Genomic DNA, 20949 nt, shown 5'->3' on the forward strand with positions numbered 1-20949 from the left:
TAAAAAGTATCCTATGTCCTTCTCCTGGCTCTAGGGAGGTACCCTGACAATTTTCAGCTAAATCGGTTCAGCCGTTCTTGAGTTATAAGCGAAGTAACTAACACAACTTTCTTTTATATATATAGATGACACTTTTATGTTCCCCCAAACAATATTAAGTTTATCTGTACTTATTCAGTCTTGAAAACTTACAAGATTGTATAAAAGTACCTATCCTACCAAATGACGTCCACTGCTGGACAAAGGCCTCCTCCAAGGTTTTCCACAATGCACGGTCCTGCGCTGCCCGCATCCAGGTTCTTCCCGCGACCTTTACCAGATCGTCGGACGTCATTTGGCTGAAACGAACGAACGAACGAACGAACCTATCCTAATTATTTGCTATGGGATTATGGTCATGTAGGTATTAAGTACTACACTAAAAAGTGTGCAATTTCAACTCTACGAATTTGTTCAGCAATTAGTCCAAATAGAGTTAATTTAATTAAGCCAACGATTATGTTCGCATACTAGGAGCGAAGTATGAAATCTCAAGCTGTATTTAGTAAAGTTTAAAAGCCCGTTCTCATGTAATTTAAACTTTAGTATCTAAAGCCAGATGCTCACTTACTCAAATCGGTCCAGTAATTTTGGAGCCTAATCAATACAAACAAACAAACAATGAAATCTTTACTCTTTATAATATTAGTATAGAAGACTTTAATTACGTCGACGATTTATACTTTCCTATGACTTGAAATCAAATCGAATCAAATTTCTTGATTTGCGTAATTTCAGGTACATAAGTGGTCTTACATACTTACTTTTGACAACGCGGCAACGTCATGCTTAGGCTGGTTTTAGTGTCACGCAGACCGTCCGGTGCGGACCCGCTTCGCACGGCCAATCTGTATGAACTTCTAGGGAGAGCGTTTTAGAATAATGCGGTCCGGACCGGAGAAACCGCTCCGCTCGCTCCCTAGCAGTTCATACATAACGGCTGTGCGGAGCGATCCGCACTGACAGTCCGCGTGTCACTAAAACCAGCCTTAAAGTCAACGATTCATGTTGATGTGTGACTTGACTTGACTTAATGTCCTATGTCCCCTAGATGGGGCAGAGGTCCACCACAGTCCTCCATCGTGTTCAGTCTTAAGCTTCGCGTTTGATCTCGCTCCAGGTCTTGCAGATTTACTTCGCCTCGTCTGCTACAGTGTGCCTCCAAGTTGGTGTGTAGACTTCATAAAAATACTACTCGGGGTCTCGGGTCATTACAACTCAATCACAGTCATGATTATGCAATCAAAAACAATAACTATACTAAAGAAAGGGTTATGCCCACTTAGTATGGGACCTTTGGCCTGAGGTGGACAGACATTACAGCATGTAATTTGTTATTTATTAAGTAGTCTATACCAGTAAGAAACAGAATATAAATATCATTTTGTATCCAAGTCCTTAAAAAAATTTTTTTTTGCTTAAGACTAGAAAGGTTAGAAGCAAAACAAAACACCATTTTTTATTATTATTATTATTTTAATCTGACTCATGGGTCAACAAAATATTGTCTAGGAACTAGGCAGGTGGAAATACATGTTCCTGATACCTTGCCCAGCTCAAAAACCACAAAATTGTCATAACATGAGCACAGCAACCTACTGTTATTCGGCCAATATAAGGGCAAATGAATCCTCGTCCCATCATGTGTTTGTTGGGGCTCCACAGCATGTGTAGCAGCTCGATCAGCTCACTGCCATCAGGGATGACATATTTGGTCAGATCCCCGCAGCTGAAACAAAGAAATTAATTATGGTATCATTCAAATTCATTCTTTAAGATGATGAGATATGATGTCAATTTTTATCTATCAGTAAGACGTATTTGTATAGAAAAAAATATACACTGTTCAAATATATCAAGCCAATGTCTTTAATAAAATATAATGAAAATAATTATGAAAAAACTTACTTGACGAGGTGAAATCTGTTCCATTATTATATTATTTTCGAATATGTGATTCTCTTTCCGTGTTAATATGCAGTCTATGGAACGTATTTGTAACAAAGATAATCCACGTTAACTGTGACCAGTGCTAGTGGTTGCTTCTTCATTTGAAATATTATTTGTCCTTGATTGGTGCAGAGCCACACCGTGGCCACGGTCCAACATGAGTGACAACATACACTGCTGTTATCAATCTAAAAAAAAAAGTTTATTAGGATTATGGTAATCTACGGTAAAGGTAGTTGATCAAATACATTGTAAAAGGTATTCAACAAGTCCACACGCTCATTCAATAACTTACCAGCTGAGGAGTCATCCACTGACATTATAACCAACTGAACTTAATAAGCTCTAGGCTATGTCGCCTCCTCTGCATCATGTCAGCTATACAATTGATACATATCATAGGTTCCTCATGAGATTGAGGAATTGCTGGTTGCATTATCCAAAATCGGGCTGGGGTTAACATTGGGGCTCGGGTCGGAGTCCATACGTAAGCCGTGGTCGGCGTTTAGGCAAGGTTCGATGTCCGAAAGTGAGCCATTGGTCATTGGTTGAGTGAGATTCGTAGTTCGAGAGTATGCCAGGGTCATCGGGAAGGGAAGCATCGAGGACCATGGTCAAAAAAATAAAGTCGTCAAAAGGGAAACTTATACAACACTCTTCTGCTTTTATTTTGGCAAAGACTTGGTTTTGAGAACTAAACAACACTCACGATGAAAAATACAAAACAAAGCGAATGACAGATAACAGCTGTGACAATATTTTCAGTGTTGCCATGCTAATAATGTGGTGATGAATAAAAATAATCGATATAAAAATCGATTGTATTTTTTGATGACTCGAAATAAGGTGTATAATAAGGTGTGTGTGAAATAAGGTTTCATTTAGTTATTTAAATATTTTGGTAGTGTTATTGGAATATTAAAAAGGTTTTATAAATGTCATTTTAATAAATACGTATTTAAAAAAAATACTACTTGTCATAGTCGAAAAACAATCGATATGAATCGATTCTTACCGATAAGATTCATTTTGGCAACACTGAATTGAGTGTTAAAGACAGGAAGTTGTAATTATCACATAAAGTACTATTTAAATTGGATTTTTATAAAGGCAAATTGATACAAAGTTACATTATGTGAATACTTCAAAAATTAATTAAAAATTTTTGGCAAATTCATATTTTCATTAGCAGCTTGTCCACGCCAGGCCAGAAATGAACATTGTCCTTTGCTGATTACCTCTATAGCCACTAATCAGAATGGTCACGTACATGACCATACATCTGTAATACATTTTATTACAAAATTACACACCGCAACATAATGGCAAAAAGTGAATGACATAAACACTACTCGATACGCAAGCACGATAATGTTACTGGAACATATTTAATTAAAAATCACACACATATTAAGCCTTTAAAAGGCAGTGGGAATATAGTTCCCACCATATTTTGAACCTTATTCGCTTACGTTAAGGTCCAAAAACAATGATGATTATGTTAAGACTGTTAAATGGTTAACTTATTATCTCTTACTTTACTTGTGATAAAATAGGTTTAATACTTTTTTTTGCTTTGATTAATTTTTTGGTATGTTTTTAAATACATTATTTCTTTTGAGTGGACTGTTAGTCTTTTACATAAATAGAAAACAATGCTAAATATAGTTTAGAACAATGTATTGTAGAGAAACAAAATCTCAAAATAGCAGCCAATTGTATGGTAAGTATATAAAGCTTATTTACAATGGAAAGTGTAAAGAAAGGCCTGCAACTTCTTAGTTCATTTATACGGCCTCACTGTTGTATATAGGACCGTTATGTACAACCATTATTTATTCATTCACAGTCTTATTTCATAAAGTATAACGGTGGTATTACTGTGTACTGCTCTTTTTTAGTAATGTAAGCCCCGCCCATTCCCACTGTAAGTTCTGCGAAATGGATGTAGAGACGTACCACGTTATCGATACTTTACGAGAAAGCATCGATTTATCGATATCCCATTCGAGTAGAACGACATCCGAATTCCGAATGATAGGAATTTTAAACCTACTCTTACTAGCATAGCAATAACGCAAATCGATGATTTTTGATTAATGATGTTTTAAATGTCGTGTAAGTATTCCACCAGTAACAGTTGTCGCCCACCAGCACACCACTAGTCGGAAATCGTTGGACAAACTTTTTTCCCGTTGTCCTGTTTGTTACTAATTTATTGTTCAATTCAAATCAAATATCTTTATTTGCGTAATTTAGGGTACAATTTACTTACAGAGACATAAACTTTCATAGAAATTCAATAAAACCTACATTTGACAACCCAAATGACATATGCCATAGGTCCAGTACTTATACTTACTTTTTGAATGATTTCAAAATCATCCATTAAAGATATTGAATGCCTATCGAAGTGAAAGATATAGGTACTTATCGAAACGGTGTTCAAGGCACATCACTATACCAACTCCGCTGTTTTTGCTATCGCTCCATGTTGGTAGTGACACCCTGGGAAAATAGCTCAGTTGGTGGTGGTCTATGTGGGTGGGGTGGCCTCCGAGTGCAATCGCATAGTTTGAATTATTGGCTAGATCTACGACGTGGGCATACAGGGCGAAAGCTTATTTCAGCTTGGTATTCACACCTCTCCTTTATATTTTCTTTCTTCTGTTTCTATTAACTACTAAAACTAAAAGTTTTCTTGAAGACATTTTCAGTTTACATCGTCAGATCATGACTGATGTCTCATGAATTGATGATCTGATCACGTCAGATGAATTGAAGACGCCTAAGCTCTAGGCTTCGTACCTACAATGTGCTTAAATTAAAAATAAAAATCGTTCGTTCGTTTCAGCCGAAAGACGTCCACTGCTGGACAAAGGCCTCCCCCAAGGATTTCCACAAAATTCCAACTGAAAATACGTTCCAAAATATAAATACGTAAGCCAATAGTTTGATTGAACATTTTTATTATTTTCATATAATCGTGGTAAATTTTATAAATCAGCAGAAACCTCACTGACCTTCTTAGTGCCTCAGTACACTCCGAGAAGGGGTCGAAACTGGTGAGCCTCAATTTCATTACCTAATTGCTTGAATTAACTATATTATCCGAAAACAAATATGTACTAGCTTTGCTCGCGTGAAAATCGTTTGAACAATTTAAGATTATTTTATTCCTAGTTGTCATATCAAAAACGAACACCCTATATGAAAGGACGGAGGCCGTGGAATAAAATCCAGTAGTGCCTACCGACGCCATGTTTCATGGTGTTCTGACACCATATGTGTTGTGCAATGTACTTACAGCCCGATAAGGTATAAAACTATAAATTGCAGTTACGTACATGCCATTTATATAAATTGAATCTATGTGCTGCATTGCGATACTCACTGCAATGCTCTAATGGTCGGAAAATATGATTATTCATAGGAACATTTTTTATGTTATGTTGACATGATGCAAGCATTTATGTGCCTACATAGCATAACATAGGCGACAAGTATATGAATATAGCAGCACATACATAAGTAACATAAAGAACAACTTAAAAATTAAGGGAGAATGAAGCTTCTTGACGTCCACTGCTGAACATAGGCCTCCCCCGATAATTTTCAGATTGGCAGTTGGAAGTTGACGCCCCATAATGCAGCTACTTACATTTGTATATTATTATTATACTAGTATCTATACTATTTAATTCTAATACCTACAGAATACCAGCTGTAGAGCACGACAAACGCTGTGTAGGTGCCATTTGGGTTAATTTTTTTTGTGTCAAATATCTAATATTCTGTTAAACTGTGTTTAAACCAAATCAATTATTTTTATTTCTTCTTTCTTTCTAATCCATCTCCCATGGAAGAAGTAGATAATTTCCATCCTATGTTCGAATATCGAAGGAAAATCACAAACCATCGATCACTCAATACCTCTATCAATGGGAAGCACAAAACAAGAGCTATTTTCTGCTCAAAATAATCATACCAATGAGCTCTAATGAGGTAACCAAACAAACTGATGAATAGCAAATAATCAAGTGAAATCGAGTCACAATCAGAGTCCGCGTATCACGTTCAAATTATATCAGGCTGATTGCAATCAGGAGGCCGAGGGTTCGGGCTAACCGAATGTTTGCTTCGGGTGTTATGGCGAGCGAAGATGCAGATTTTCTAGATGTGACACTGCTTTCATCCATATCCATAACTATCATGGGCGTACCCAGGGGATGAGGGGGAAAGGGGAGCCTTAAGTTCACAGTCGCTTTAAAGAAGGAGCTAAGTCAAACGACCATAAAATATCTGACTTGCCCTCCACCCTAGACCAGAAGCGAAATTAACTGTGTCTAATGCGAAAGTAACTCTGTCTGTTACCTTTTAAGCTTAATCCACTAAACCGATTTGGATGAAACTAGGTGTTGCCCGCGGTTTCAGTCACGTGAAAATCGACCTGTCATAGAAATACTCTTCATCATGGCGTCTTTCCTTAAAATACCTAGATAAAAACTATCTTATGTTTTTCTCCTTGATAATACACACCTAAACCTTCCTCACGAATCACTCTATCTTTTGGTGAAAACTGAAAGAAAATTCCTTTAGAAGTTTTTGAGTTTATTGTGAACAGACAGACATTTGCCTACTGATAATGTAGAGTCGTGTTTTTGTAGTGGACCTGATGATGATTTTGGAGCCATTACAAGTTTAAAAGAGAGTAGTTAATTATTGCAATATCCTATGACATAGGGTTGTTTCCCGGATAAAACAGCAAGAGTTTGAATTATTTCGTCAGTTAACTTTTCAAAAAATACTCGCCACGTATTTATCACTTTCTGAAACTAATGAAAATTAAAAAAGATAGAGCGCGCTAAAGTTCAAATGAAGATGACTTCAAGGAGTGTAGTGTTACGCAGAACTTCAACGCACCATAACTTCGTAATTACTTATATGATCAACATATGAAAATATACGTGTTCAATATTTTTTGTATAAAAAATTGACGGCCCAAAATTTTTTTTAGGAACCTAGCCTATTTCACGTAAGAAGTTCATTCATTTTTTTTTTATTCATAACGAGGAAGCTCTTGACCTGTATCTCACCTGATGGTAAGTGATGATCAGGCCGAAGGTGGAAGCGAGCTTCACCCGGAATCCTCAACCACGGAGGAACTGGCTATCTTACCTCTAACTGTCGGAACACAACAATGCTGTTAACATTGTTGTTATGGCAACAGACTTAGGTAAGATGGTGGTAGCTAGCAAGGCGGACTTAGAACAAGCCCTACCACCAACCAAACCGAACAGAAAAATCTGCCGCCACTGGGAATCGAACCCGGGACCTCTGCGTCTGAAGCAGGTGGTCTTACCACTAGACCATAGAGGCGGTTCATGACACTTCCATCACGCATTTATCCATGTTCAAGGGTCTGCATTATCTTTATCAAGCGATTTATCAACTTTATTCGGAGGCAATTGTACTTGTGACCATTTCTATGATTTGCTACACAACTTCAGCCTCCAACTGTCTGGTGACAAAATACTTTTATTGGCAACACTAAACTTCCCTACTTTCTTGTTTATTTTCCCTGTTTTCGGGGTATCTTGCGATTACTTGCGGGTAGGGTAAATCATAAAGATCTTTATGGGGTTGTGGGCAATTAAACGGTTATGGAGTGAGCGATGTGGACGATTTAATGATTAACTTCAGATGGTCAAACATGGAAAACAGATGCTGGAAGTGTATAGTGGACTCTACAAATGTAATTAACGTATTATTCATCCTATCCACTATTATTATAAATGTGAAAGTTTGTTAGAATGGATGTATCGATATTTGTTACTCTTTCACGCAAAAAATACTGGACGGATTTTGATGAAATTTTCTTTAGGCCTATACTTAACTGACTTGCTTTAAACTGTAGTTGACTGGCAGAGAATGCCACCCGGCATTAAGTCCGCCACTGTGCAATAATTTTGTGCAAAAAGCTTTGAATATTAATTATGTTTACGATGTGGAGTTAATTGGTCAAACTATAGTGACATGTGTAAAGTAAGTCGGTCTTTCTGTGACTAGCTGAAAATACTGAAATTCACGTAGGCAAAACCGCGGAAACAAACTAGTTGCGATCATACTCTTGGCTTCTAAAGGAAGTCGTTCATTGCGATCACAAGTCGTCAAGCCGAGCCAAGCACTAGCAATCGAATGTAATTGAAATCATTGCTTTTGTAGCTGAATAAAATCAAGTAGATATCCTACTTATCCTATACTAATATTATAAACGCGAAAGTTTGTTAGAATGAATGAATGGATGTTTTTTACTCTTTCACGCAAAAACTACTGGACGGATTTTGATAAAACTTTACAGTATTATTGTTTTTAGATCAGAATAAAAAACGATCTGTGACAAACAGAATTTCACGCGAGTGAAGCTGCGGGAAAATCTATAATGTAACAATAAAGTACAAAAATAACACAAATCAAGTTAATCCGAAAACCGAAATATCGGATACGATAATTCCGTTTGAACAAATCACTGCCTATTTAATAAGCGCAACACGAAAATCTTCATACCCTCACAATTGCCACATACAATTTCGAACTCTATTACAACACTTATAAGAATCATAATCCTTTGTGTATATTATCGTTTATACAGGGTTGTCTTCATTACCGAAAAATATGATTCGATCGACCTCGTTTAAGGAAACGTGAATTGGGGCAATTTAGCTCAGCGTGTAGGTATTGAGAAATTAAGACAGCACATCAGAATATTCATTTTTATTGCAAAATCGCCTCTATTTCTTAGTACATAGAGCCTACCGTATTCACGTGCTGTATGTAGCTTTTAGGGATGTTGACTTGATTTTGGGAATTACCGTAATTTGTGAATGAAACGTATCTGGTGAGTGCGGGCCGTGTTTTGGAAAAGTGTTTATGTGTTATTAACGTTTTGCCCGCGGCTCCGCTCGCGTGGCTTGATTTTTCAGCAAAATTTTTAATTTTCACAATTTAGAATTTTACAAAATATGAAGATGAGAGACCCTAGGGCGATTTAACTACTGACAGTTTTTTCTTTCATAACAATATTTTTCATCATCATTCACAGCCACAGGACACTGGACGTGAACACAGGCTTGCCTCAATATCTCCGAACCCCTCCGAGAGTGTGTGTGACTTATAAACTTTTTTATTTATTGTTTAAAATAAAACATGAAAGTTAATATGTTCAAAATTTTATTACATAAATGTATCTTAATTTGAATTTAGAACAAATAAAAAAAACTGCTGCATTATAAAGTACATGACTGTGACAACCGACATTGTCGCTGGTGGGACAACATCATATTCATGCTTAAACTTTTTTCAAACCCAAAGATTACTCGCATTGTGTACCCTTAACTCTTATTTGGTACCCAATGATTAACTTAACCAATTAGGAATCGCGTGAGATCAACAATACACAAAATTCAACATCCGTCCCATACAACTGCGACCACATTAAGATGAATGGGTTTCACGTTTATGGTAACCGCTTCTGTAACTCCAAAATTATTGTATGATTTTTTGAACAGTACGTGAGTTAAAAATGATAGGCTTTAACGGGTCTTTAATGGTGTTATGACAGTTGTGGTTATGTTTTTAGTGTTAGGCTTTAAGAGCTGATAGAGAAGACTGATGGGATTTCGTGGAGGGTAGTTGAGAGGATGGTGATGGTGGATCTGTTTTAATGCTTTCAATTTATTGTTTAATACAATTTAGGATACAAATCTAGGGTTATCTTATAGTTTACTTATACCCCCTTATTAATAAAAAGTTACACCTAGGATGAACTCTGGATTAAAATGACATTTCCATTCGTTCGTTTCAGCCAAATGACGTCCACTGCTGGTCAACGGCCTCCCCCAAGGCTTTCCACTATGAACGGTCCTGCGCTGCCCACATTCAGGTTCTTCCCGCGACCTTTACCAGATCATCGGTCCACCTAGTAGGAGGCCTGCCCATGCTACGTCTTCCAGCCCGTGGTCGCCACTCGAGAACTTTTCTGCCCTAATGGCTATCGTCTCTACGAGCTATGTGCACCGCCCACGACATTTCCATATTATATGACAACTTAAGCCAGAGTTTAACTAAAGTCTAACTTTTATTAATAAGGGGGATAGTGTAGTAAAGTGATAATACTCGTAGGTAGAATTTCAATGCCAAATTGACCACATCAACCACATGACACGAACATACACGACAGAAATAATTTTTGAGCTCCCATTGGCAATCTGTCGCTCATATCACGCTGTGTGTTTGCGGTCTCTACCACTCAAAGATTCGTTTCCTTTAAGGGATATATCAGTACCTACTTTTAAAAATTACATGAATTAGGTAATCTTTTGCCATAATGCCGAAGGAACACTTTACCTAAGTTTATTTTTGCTTTAAGATATTGAATACGTCATTTTCCAAAAACGTTTCGTATTACTTTCGACGAGTTCATCCAGCAGTCTAAGGTCCATTTGCACCACCTATTTTTGACCGTAACTTTAACGATAACCGGTGCTTTTTGTATGGGTTTTGACAGATTTTTGTCGTTTGTCAAAGTTAAAGTAAGATGGTGCAACCCAGCCTAAGTAGCTCAGTTGGAAGAGCAGTCGCTCGGCAAGCGAAATGTCGTGGGTTCGATTCCCGCCTTAGGCAGTTCGATTAATTCAAGTTGTTTATTTAAAATTTAGTTTGAAAAGCGACTCTAATCGCTAAGAAATTTTAATAAAGTTTCGTATGAGCTTAAAGTGTTCTACCTTATTTATGCTCATGAATTGTGACACTAGAAAACATTAAACTCAATTCAATCTTAGCTGTTTAATCTGTCACGTGACTGTCCATTGACCTAAATTTAAGATATTCAAATGAAATTGAATAGTGTTCTATAACTTCTAGGACTGTTACAGTCCACACAAAAGAACAAGAAACGCATTCAACTTTCAATTGTTCCTACGGCCATGTTAATTCCGCAAAACAAAGCGCAATTTGACAAAGAACTAAATAATTACTCCACTATTCGTCCTGGAACGGTCTCTATAATCTATATTATTACCTTATCAATTACCCCTAAGTATTGTTACGGCAGTGACATTTGTTGGCGATCTTCGAACACAAATTACCTTCGACCTATTAATTCTTATAACTGACAGACCTTTTTTCTTGGAGACAATCATAATTGTTTCTGCAACTGTCTCCTGTCTCAGGTCAGGGGCAACTGCCACAGACTTGCAACAAGTCGCATCAAGTCTTTGAACAATCTTCATTGGCCTACTCCAAAGTTTTTGCAGCAAAAGTAGGTCCGAAAGTTCACCTGTTCACGGTGATTTCTCTGTTACGCTAATTTTCTTGATAGTGATTTAATATTTCACACTTATTTTATTATTATTAGATTTTTTGATATCATTGTCCTTTTGTTTGAAGTCCTAAAACGTTTAATATTATGATTCCTATACTTAATTAGAATATTGTGTTAACAATTTTTGTCATTGTGTGATGTCCATAGCAATAATGTATATCTTTCTTTCACATCATTTCTAGTTGATGGATTTTAAACCTACTTGTTTATTTTAAGCAAGTGTCCGTACCTAGATACAGAAAATAGAATTTCATTTTCATAATGTCGCATCCCTGTGACGATTTATTTAATTAAACACCGGTCATAATGTTATGACCACATGAAATAAAAGAATACAGGATTTAACAGATGAAACAATTAACTTCTTACGTGATTATCTGAAAAGTGAACAAAACGAACAACAATGGTGTTCTTTGTTGCTATTATTGTTGAGTTTGTGCCATTCGGGAACAAAGTGAAACAATGTGTTGACGACAATAAGCAGGTAATCCGAAATCGTACGAACAGAGGGGTGTCTTGACATTGTGCTCCAAGAATACCCTACTTTAATATACGTAGATATGGTAACTCGGTAAAATTCGAGTTATCACAATATGTCCTAAGGCTAACGTAAATGAAACTGTAGGTATTCAATATACGTTTACTTATCACTACGACGTTTTTATTAGTGGTATAATTTACGAATTACTCGCTCCTGCAATTACCTACCTGCCTCCCTAGACAAGAGGAAAAACGTGACAGTTGAAATATTGAGAGATGGACGGATTCGATTTTCGATTCGATCAAAAAGTGACACTTGTGATGATGACATGTGACGACGATAAAGGCAAGTGAAATACCATAAATACCTACTAATTGCCACTTCATTAAATGAATAAATAATAAAATATCCATTAAATTCTGCGGGAAAACTTGCCATCTTATGTTCTAGTCCGCAATGTGATTAACGTCCGTATTCACAAGCAGCGGCGAACGCACACAGCGTTGAATAGAGCTCTGTGATTGGTTCGTGTGTCACCCCGTGCGTTCATGTGCACTGTGAGACCTCATAGTAATGTTTGTGAATACGGGCGTTAATCACACACTCAAAATACAGCCAAGATCACGTATTAACTTATGCGTACATGATCAATACAGTTAAACACCATCCACAATTCTCAAGCACTCCAATTGGCCTCTAAAAAACCGTAAAAAACCCGCCGCACGCGATGCTCATTTTGGTCGAAAAAACCTTATTTGTGGGTGCTTTTTTTTGTAATAATAACGGGTAATAATTAGTAATTGGCACGTCGGGGTTGCGCTTACGCCGGACGCCGTAAATTGCGGTTTCGGATGCCATTAGACGGCCATATGGTGTGGTTAACGAACATTGTTGTTAGACTTCGAATATTAAAACGAATTGAGGGCACATACAGTTCGCGGCAAGCCATGAGACTGGAATTTACTGCCTGCTGTCTTCCCTGAACACCATAATACGGGTCTTTTCAAGGCAATAGGCACTTATAGGGCAGATATTATCATCCTTGACAGCATCTTACTTAACATCAGGTGCGATTGCGGTCAAATACCTGCCTTATGTATGAACTTTATGGCGCTCTATACAGGGTGGAAACGATAAGTGATCTCACTCGATTATTTCTAAAGTAAGTAGACAAGGTATAGGTACAAGATATCAAAACACTAGTTACTGATCCTGAAAGTGCTTCATGAGCTCTATCAAACGGTGTCATTAATAGGTTACAGAATAAACTGGATCTATCCGAAAATTCCATGTTTCCAGCTTCAAAAACTGAATAAACTTAAAACCGTAAGGCACCTAAGTCACCTAACGTCTGTAAATAGTGAGACTACTGTCATTATAACAAAATCGTCACAAAGGTGATCCATACTTAATTTTATTCATCCCACTTCCAACTTAAACAGTAAATAACTTCCCACTTTACACACAACTTAAGTAGCCCACAAAATCAGTGTCACTTTAACCGAAAAAACAATCAACGCTTAGACCCTTTTATCTCTATTTACCCTTTTAGTATGCAAATATTGACAGCCTCCTGGGGAGTGGGGGGTGGGGGTACAAAGGACGCCGCCGCCTTTGATGTCTTACCATTGCCGCACCTTGCACGACTACCGAAGTATTTATGGTCGGGAATCGAACCTGCGTCATTGTCTTCGGATGCGAGCAAAAACTGGAATGAATGGTGGTTTTATGTTACTTGATGGATTAAGCGATTGCTAGGCTCTGGGTGGCTGAATGGGTTTTGTAAACGATTACAAAACCCACAATTTGAACTAACAGAGTTAGTTTTCAACTGGGTATCGTTAATTGATGTTATTATAAGTGGTCTACGATAATCTTTAAATAAGAATACAAAAATAATTCTCCTTAATCTTAAACAGCTGAACAATTTTAGTGGCTTTGTTTTTGGAGCTAAAGTGATGAGAGTTAAACAAAGACTCTCATAGACTACATTTAATGGCAAAAAATCACTGACAGACAACATTTTGTATGACTAAGTAAACTCTAGGTTTGATTCTAAAAATGTCTTGTTTAATTTTTTAGATAAACAGTGTTCGATTGCTAATTCGCTACTCAAGATTGACTTTGAAGCTCATAACTTAAATTACTCAAATAAGTAAGTAGGTACGTCACAAATAATACAGCTTAATCTCCAAAACGTCATAGGTCAAATCCCCAATCTCTATCACAAATCTAAACCACCATAACAAATAAGGTTAGCTCCAAGTCCCAGAACCGTGACGAATGTTAAGGGGAATCGTGACGATGACGCCGATTGCGTACAGTTACGTCACTTTTGACAACTTTATGTCACTGCCAGTTATGCGAAATAGAACCCTATGTCTTCTCACATAAGGTAAAGAGATTTGAAGATAGAGTTGTGATCAGATGCAGTTGGGTGATGGCAGTAACGCACGATGCGGTGTTACGACATGAGCACCCAATTTTATATGTCATCTGGCTTGTTTTAGTGTCAGATACTAATAGTCATAACTTAATTGGTGAGCAAAGGTTTTGCATTTAACTACATATTAATAATATTATCTAATGAATCTCCTGCTTTTTCCCACAGCTGCACTGGCACAAATTACCAAAACTTATATCATAGCGCATTTTATTATTCACAACGAGGAAGCTTTTTGCCTGCGTCTGATCTGATATTATGGAAAGTGATGATGATCATAAAATAGATTATGCTTTTAAAAACATTGTTGCGTGCAATGTTACTTTAATGACATTAAATAAATTCGAGTAGGGAGACCGAGGAGAGTTGAACTCTCCTCTGAGCTCTGTTACAACTCTCCCAATCATCTATTATTACCAAAATTGCTGAAAAAGAGCTTTTTAAAACTAGAAAAGTATCATGTCCTATAGATGTTTTTTCTAATATTCAGGGAATTATTTACATACAAGAAATTATTTTTCTAGAAAATTATTAGAAAATTAATAGAAATTATTGTACTAGTACAATCCCATTCAATTCCGTATTGACACAATCACTGCCACATTTGAAACCGCTTCATCATGACTACAAAGCTAACGCTCGCCAGCGGCCAAATGTTTTAAAACTCTCCAGTGCGAAAATGCATTAGAAATAACGACCAGGGTCCATTATTCAATTGAAATATTCGGGGGACAACAACCACTTATGGAATTGTTGGGTCCGGCAGGCAAATATTTTCAAAATAGGGGCCAGGGGCCATTGTGAAATTGACCGAATGATTGTTGGGGGACCAATGAATGAAAATCTCGTGTACCAGTTTTAGAGATAATTTAATTGAAGAGGTTAAGCTGGTACAACATAAATTTTGTATTGATGGATTCTTTTATCCATTTGTTTATGGAGTAAGACAACGTATTTGGTATACATTTGGGATTAAGGGGTAGTCGATTTATCATTAAGACTAGATAAAGTTTGTATGATATAGGATATTGTGAAATTACGTAAATTGTCTTCACATCGTCTCAGCCTGACCTGACAGCAAGCTAATAAAAAAATTTGACCTTCAAAGACTCACCGATTCTGAGAGAAGTCCGTGTTTTTTGCTAATGTCGGATCGATTGGGACTTTTCACTTTTCATTTAGGGGAGAGTTCGGTATATTGTACCGCCGGGTAAATTGTACCACCCTCATATTTCGTAAAGTATTTATTGAATGTCTGTAATTGCAACACTCAGCGAAACACAACTAAAATCAATTAATATCGGCCATGTGGTTTTTGCCGTGACAATAAACACGTGTGTTTTATTTTGAAAAGTATTTTTTCATTGTTTTCAAGTAACTTTTGACAATACATGTTTAGATTGTAATTTTGTTAAATTTAATCACAGGGTGTTTCTAATATGTTATTTAGAAGCGTAAATTAGTGTGGATTACAATTATTTGAAACATTTTTCGGTATTTATAAGCTATATTTTTTACCGATTTTTTAAAAGCACTATCACCTAGTCGGCTAAATTGTACCACATCAAGTTGTATGGAACTTTACCAAAGGATTTTGAATTTTTTTTTAGTAAATCATATTTTGAAGTTATAATAGCGTAGTTATGTTTGACTAACAATAAATGAAAGCAAAAGACTGGCAAAGTAGATTAGGTACAAGTGTGCGTTACGATAATTGGAATTACAAAACTTGTACTCAAAATCGTGATAACGTGTAAAACAATATCGATTGTCTATGTTATTAACTACTGTCCCTTTTCGTTTCCTAATTTGTTAAGAATGTATCGTATAATATTTTGCCATAGTTTTTTTATAGGCTTGAAATTTATTGAAATCCAATTTAGTAACCCTGTGGTACAAATTATCGAACCGGTTGGCTAAATTGGACCGAAGCTCTGAACTCGTACTTTGTTGATTTGTGTTAAATATACAACAATCATGTTAATTAATACTTATGAAATAGTAAGTTGAATAATGTATCTTTTATTATATACCATGGACATTAGCAAAAACAAAAGAAAACTATGTGTATAATGGGATTGAAAAAAACTGGTCCAAATTAGCGGACTCTCCCTTATAATAGTGTTTAGAACTCGTAAAAAATAAAAAATTTAGCTCGATGCAAATTGTAAAGTTGCATAGAGCCCTTATAGGGCCGATTTTTCAATAGTCAGATTTTTAACTGAAGAATAAGTTTGGCATATTGACAGTTTCAGTATGGGAAATATTTCAAAATTACAAATTTATTCTTCAGTTAAAAGTTAACTGATGATTGAAAAATCAGCCCTTATAAAAAGGAGTACGGGAATATAATTTTAGTTCTTTTACTCTGCAATAGATGACGCTACTCGTCTTCATGCGAGTTAAGGACAAGCTGGACAAGTCTTATTGCGCCATCTAGCGACAAGTAGCAAAACTTGTATTCTTGTTGTTTATTTTTTTCACCATTATTTTCTTAAGTGAATGATTGATCTGTAAAAATATATTATTAATATGTACAACAGCTTACATCTACATTATTTTATGGATATGCCGAAAAAATATTTTTGTTTGACGACCAGCGCAGCGTGATATCGCGCTATGGGTCCAAGGTTCGATTCCTAGGTCCGATCAATTTAGAAAACGACCTATCTCACCCTTACTTAGAAGTTATACTCGTAAAGACTCAAAATAAGAATTTTCTTTTTATTAGATACAGTGAAATGATTAACAACATTATTAAACAGATAGTGACAACTTACAACAGTTGAAAACATTTTACTAACATTAAATGATGGTTTTTTAACTAGAGTTTACAAGGATGTTTTCATAATTTGACTTGAACAACTTGTAATCTTTTGTTTATTTTTTGGATTTTCCGTAATTGAACTTATTTAGGCCTATGAGATTAAAGTAAGCATAGCAAATCACAAAATAAGTTATTGTAATAAGTAATAGCTAAACTTGAACTATTTGCAAGCTCTCCCCACAATAGGTATTTTTTTAAAACCAAAAAATATGAAATCTTCAATAAGTACCATACTTACAAGAGCCTTGGCAGGCAAAATTACCTCAACAGCATATTTTGCTCTTGTGTACTTATAGGCGCTTTATGTAGGTTTCATCATGGTACTTCTATGACAACCATGGACAGGTGAATGGACTTACGGGACTATTCCCACCTCTCGTTCCCACCGCTGCAACTCCTGTGTAGCCAGGATCTACAGCTTGACCGCCAATAAAAGCCCAACCAGTGAAGGTCAAGTTTGTCCCCGGGGAAAGTTAAACTGTCATTGGACCCGCAACGAAATTAATCAGAAGAAAATAGGAGTAGTTTGAAGGAAAAAGACTTTCCTGTGTAGTATACTATTGTGTACTACAACCGCCTATAAAACTTTCAAACCCATAATAACGACGCAGACGCATCAAAATAACTTTTATATTATGTTCACGATACGTTTATGTAGGTACTCGTACTTATTCCTAAATTAAGTAAACATTTGTGACGCGTTCTGAATCATTAAACAAGTAATAGGCTAGGTAAAATACTGCCATAACGTAGAAAGGTTTTTCCATGATGCAAAATTTCATGGTTAGTTTTCACTTTTTTTTTCTTAAAAATTTTGAAAAATGTTTTAATAAGATCTCTCATCTTGGAATGGTAGTTCACAATAGTGACTATATTTTCGCTTTTCTACTAATGTAATAGAACAAAACACTGCACACACAGATATACCAGCCCACCTAAATTAAACAACGTAACATTCGTGAAAATTTTCAAATAATAAAATTATTGCACAAGTGGTTTTTGCCCGCGGCTTCACCCGCGTGAAATTTAGTTTGTCACAGATCGTTATAAATTATAGCCTAATAATGTTATTCTGGGTTATAAACAATAACACTGTAAAGTTTAATCAAAATCAATTCAGTACTTTTTGCGTGAAAGAGTATCAAGAAATAACAAACATCCAGACATCCAAACATTAGCATTTATAATATTAGTAAGATTCAAGATGCGCCTACGTTCCTTTTCATGCACATTTTGTGGTGCAATTGACTTGCATGTTCTGTCTAGATGGCGCTATACTACTCGTTCCTGTGGTTATTAGGTAGGTACAGTTTCTTTTATAAAATGCATAAACGAGTACTGCTTACAATGTGTGTTATTTTAACAATTTCATTGATCATAAAATTAAATAGTTCATATCAGAACTATGATATCAACTATGGAACAACCCAAGTAAATAGTAAAGCGGACCACTATCAGTAAAAATGACATCATTATTAATATTATTGCTTCCTCCGATAATGACATTCCAAATCTTACCTTATAAATATTATTGTCGCACTAAATAACCATAGTATAATGATTAGGTACTATAACCGTCATTCCTTCATTCCAACCACCATGAAACCACTAATGATCTGTAGGCCTAGGATGCGCGCCGTGATAAGCGTTTGTCACGGCATTTTATTGATTTTAATAAAGAAAGAAATATACATTTATTATAATGGACATCACACAAATACAGGCAATTACATAGACATGACAGTGGCATATAATAATGGAAGAAGAAAAAATAAAAACAAGAGTAAACTGAGCAGTGCCAGTGCCACGCATTTACCAACAAGATGCCCACTGCAACGGGACCCCAATCAGCATATGCCGTGGCCCACGGTGACGAAGGCCACGGCGCTGGTTTTCAGTGTGCCCCTAATTTTACGTAATAAGCCCATAGGTACATTTGTCTTGTAAAAACATCGATGAGATTTTATCACGGTGCGCATTCTAGCCCGGCTGGTCCGCGTAAGTATAGGTAATTTTTTTTCCTTATACACTCAGTATCAAATAAACCGCACCTCCCGCAACGCGAACTTTAAAGATTTTCTTCTGACACAATCATGGTGCCCCAACTCACCTCTGGGACCAATTATACCTATTTTTGTGGTTATAAAACCAAATAATGATCTTACGTGTCCTTTTTAACAGATGGATAGCGATTAAACCCAATTTAACAGTTTTATAGCAATAAAAGTTGGCTCAAGTAAAGACTCTGGATCCTTTTAAAAACACATTTTTGGAGTAAAACCTTTCCTTTAATGAAATGAAGTTTAGAATTAGGCTCTCAAATGCTACCTACCAATATAGGTGGGAAGTGGGGATGCATACGTTTAAAAGTGCTTGTTGCGGGAGGTGCGATTTATTTGATGCCGAGTGTACCTGCAATGTAATTCAGATCTTATCTCTGAAATCATAATAATTTGTGTATTGTGTGAAAACTATGTGGTATGTATGTATGTAGTCAGTAGCTGTTGTAGTCCATACATTTTGTTGCAATCTAGCTCCTATTACAACTAACATAAAACCCACATGGTGATTCGCTTGATGTGCTGTCGTCTGTACATTTAAAGTGAGTAATTTTCTAACGGCATGGCAATTTTCGTGGCAAATCGCTCAATTCTATTATTTCTGAAGGTTAAACCAGAACACAATCAATCTCACATTTACAATAACATAATTTCCCCTGCTCTTTCGTAACAGTAGTAAAGCAAGGGGCCTTGAAAGGTGATTTCTACTAAGTGTAACTTAAAATATGATACTTAGTAAGTTATTATAAACGTGAAGAATTAATTTTTCACTTAGGTCTACCTTCCCGATGGATGTACAACTATTTCAAGTAAGTAGGTATAAATCATACCGATAAAATCGTCCACCTTTTACTAAGTAAGCAGATGTTTTTTCGCCAACCAACAGACCAAGCTAAATCAAATTAGGCTCAAATTGAAGCATTTTAGCAATTTAGTCGGATTTTCAGAAGTAGTAGCACACACAGTGACAGTGGTAGAATTAATACTGGGACGTATAAAAGTGCTTTTTAAAAGTCTATTGAGTTATATAAGTTTTTATTTATCTGAAAGACGCATCTTAAGATGTGTCGAAAAAATGCTGAAAAAACTATTACATAACAATTTTCATATTTTCGTAATTTCGCGAGCAGCACAGGGTTTTCCGTATTCTTATCTACATTTATAGAAGGATAATTATATATTTTTCACTATTAGACTCCTACATTGTTTTTGATGAACACAGGAGGTTCGAAGTGCACCGGGTCTGCTAGTAAAATAATATAAGAATTCTGAACTTTTCACACAGTAAAATTTTTATGATGTTTTTCCTTTGTGTTTCAATTGAATGACCTAGAGTAGATACCTATTAATTAGTTTCCATTATAAAACGAGTAATAAAACATCAATGAATTTTAAATTATGGGGGCACCTTTATTTTTTTTTCCTGAAATGAGCCAGTTAATGGGTCAAAGTCTTTTTTATCCGTGCTAATGTAATGAATTCGTCATATTAACTACGAGTTATTAAAGCAAGAGTCAAATCTATTACTTTAATTATCTCTCTTTAATCAACTGCTAAACGTTATTGAAAATGATATCTTTATAAAGTAGGCAGGTACAACAACTTTAACTTGTTTCAGTTTTTTATGGACCACCAAGAGCTAATATTAATAACCGAGATGTTATTTTTTAATCACCAACTTGGTTTACATCGACCAAATTAATTCTCGTGTCAAGTAGGTATGAACTTGTTCGTAAAAGCTAACCTCTTGGAGGATCACAGTCTATA

The 20949-nt window shown here is 36.0% G+C and overlaps 1 long non-coding RNA gene and 1 other non-coding gene across 2 annotated transcripts; one reads left to right on the forward strand and one right to left on the reverse strand.

Moving 5' to 3' along the window:
* Positions 1-1658: 1658 nt before the first annotated feature.
* LOC114364461 (uncharacterized) lies at positions 1659-2704 on the reverse strand. Its single transcript, XR_003656849.1, has 3 exons — positions 2285-2704; positions 1948-2177; positions 1659-1768 (listed from the first exon to the last, which is right to left on the reverse strand). It is a non-coding gene; the product is annotated as an uncharacterized LOC114364461 (long non-coding RNA).
* A 7894-nt stretch (positions 2705-10598) lies between these two features.
* On the forward strand, positions 10599-10671 carry TRNAA-GGC (transfer RNA alanine (anticodon GGC)). The gene has a single exon. It is a non-coding gene; the product is annotated as a tRNA-Ala (tRNA).
* Positions 10672-20949: the final 10278 nt, after the last annotated feature.

The sequence above is a fragment of the Ostrinia furnacalis genome, unplaced genomic scaffold, assembly GCF_004193835.3.
Source record: "Ostrinia furnacalis isolate ACB-3 unplaced genomic scaffold, ASM419383v2 OfSCF7420, whole genome shotgun sequence".
Classification (NCBI taxonomy): domain Eukaryota; kingdom Metazoa; phylum Arthropoda; class Insecta; order Lepidoptera; family Crambidae; genus Ostrinia; species Ostrinia furnacalis.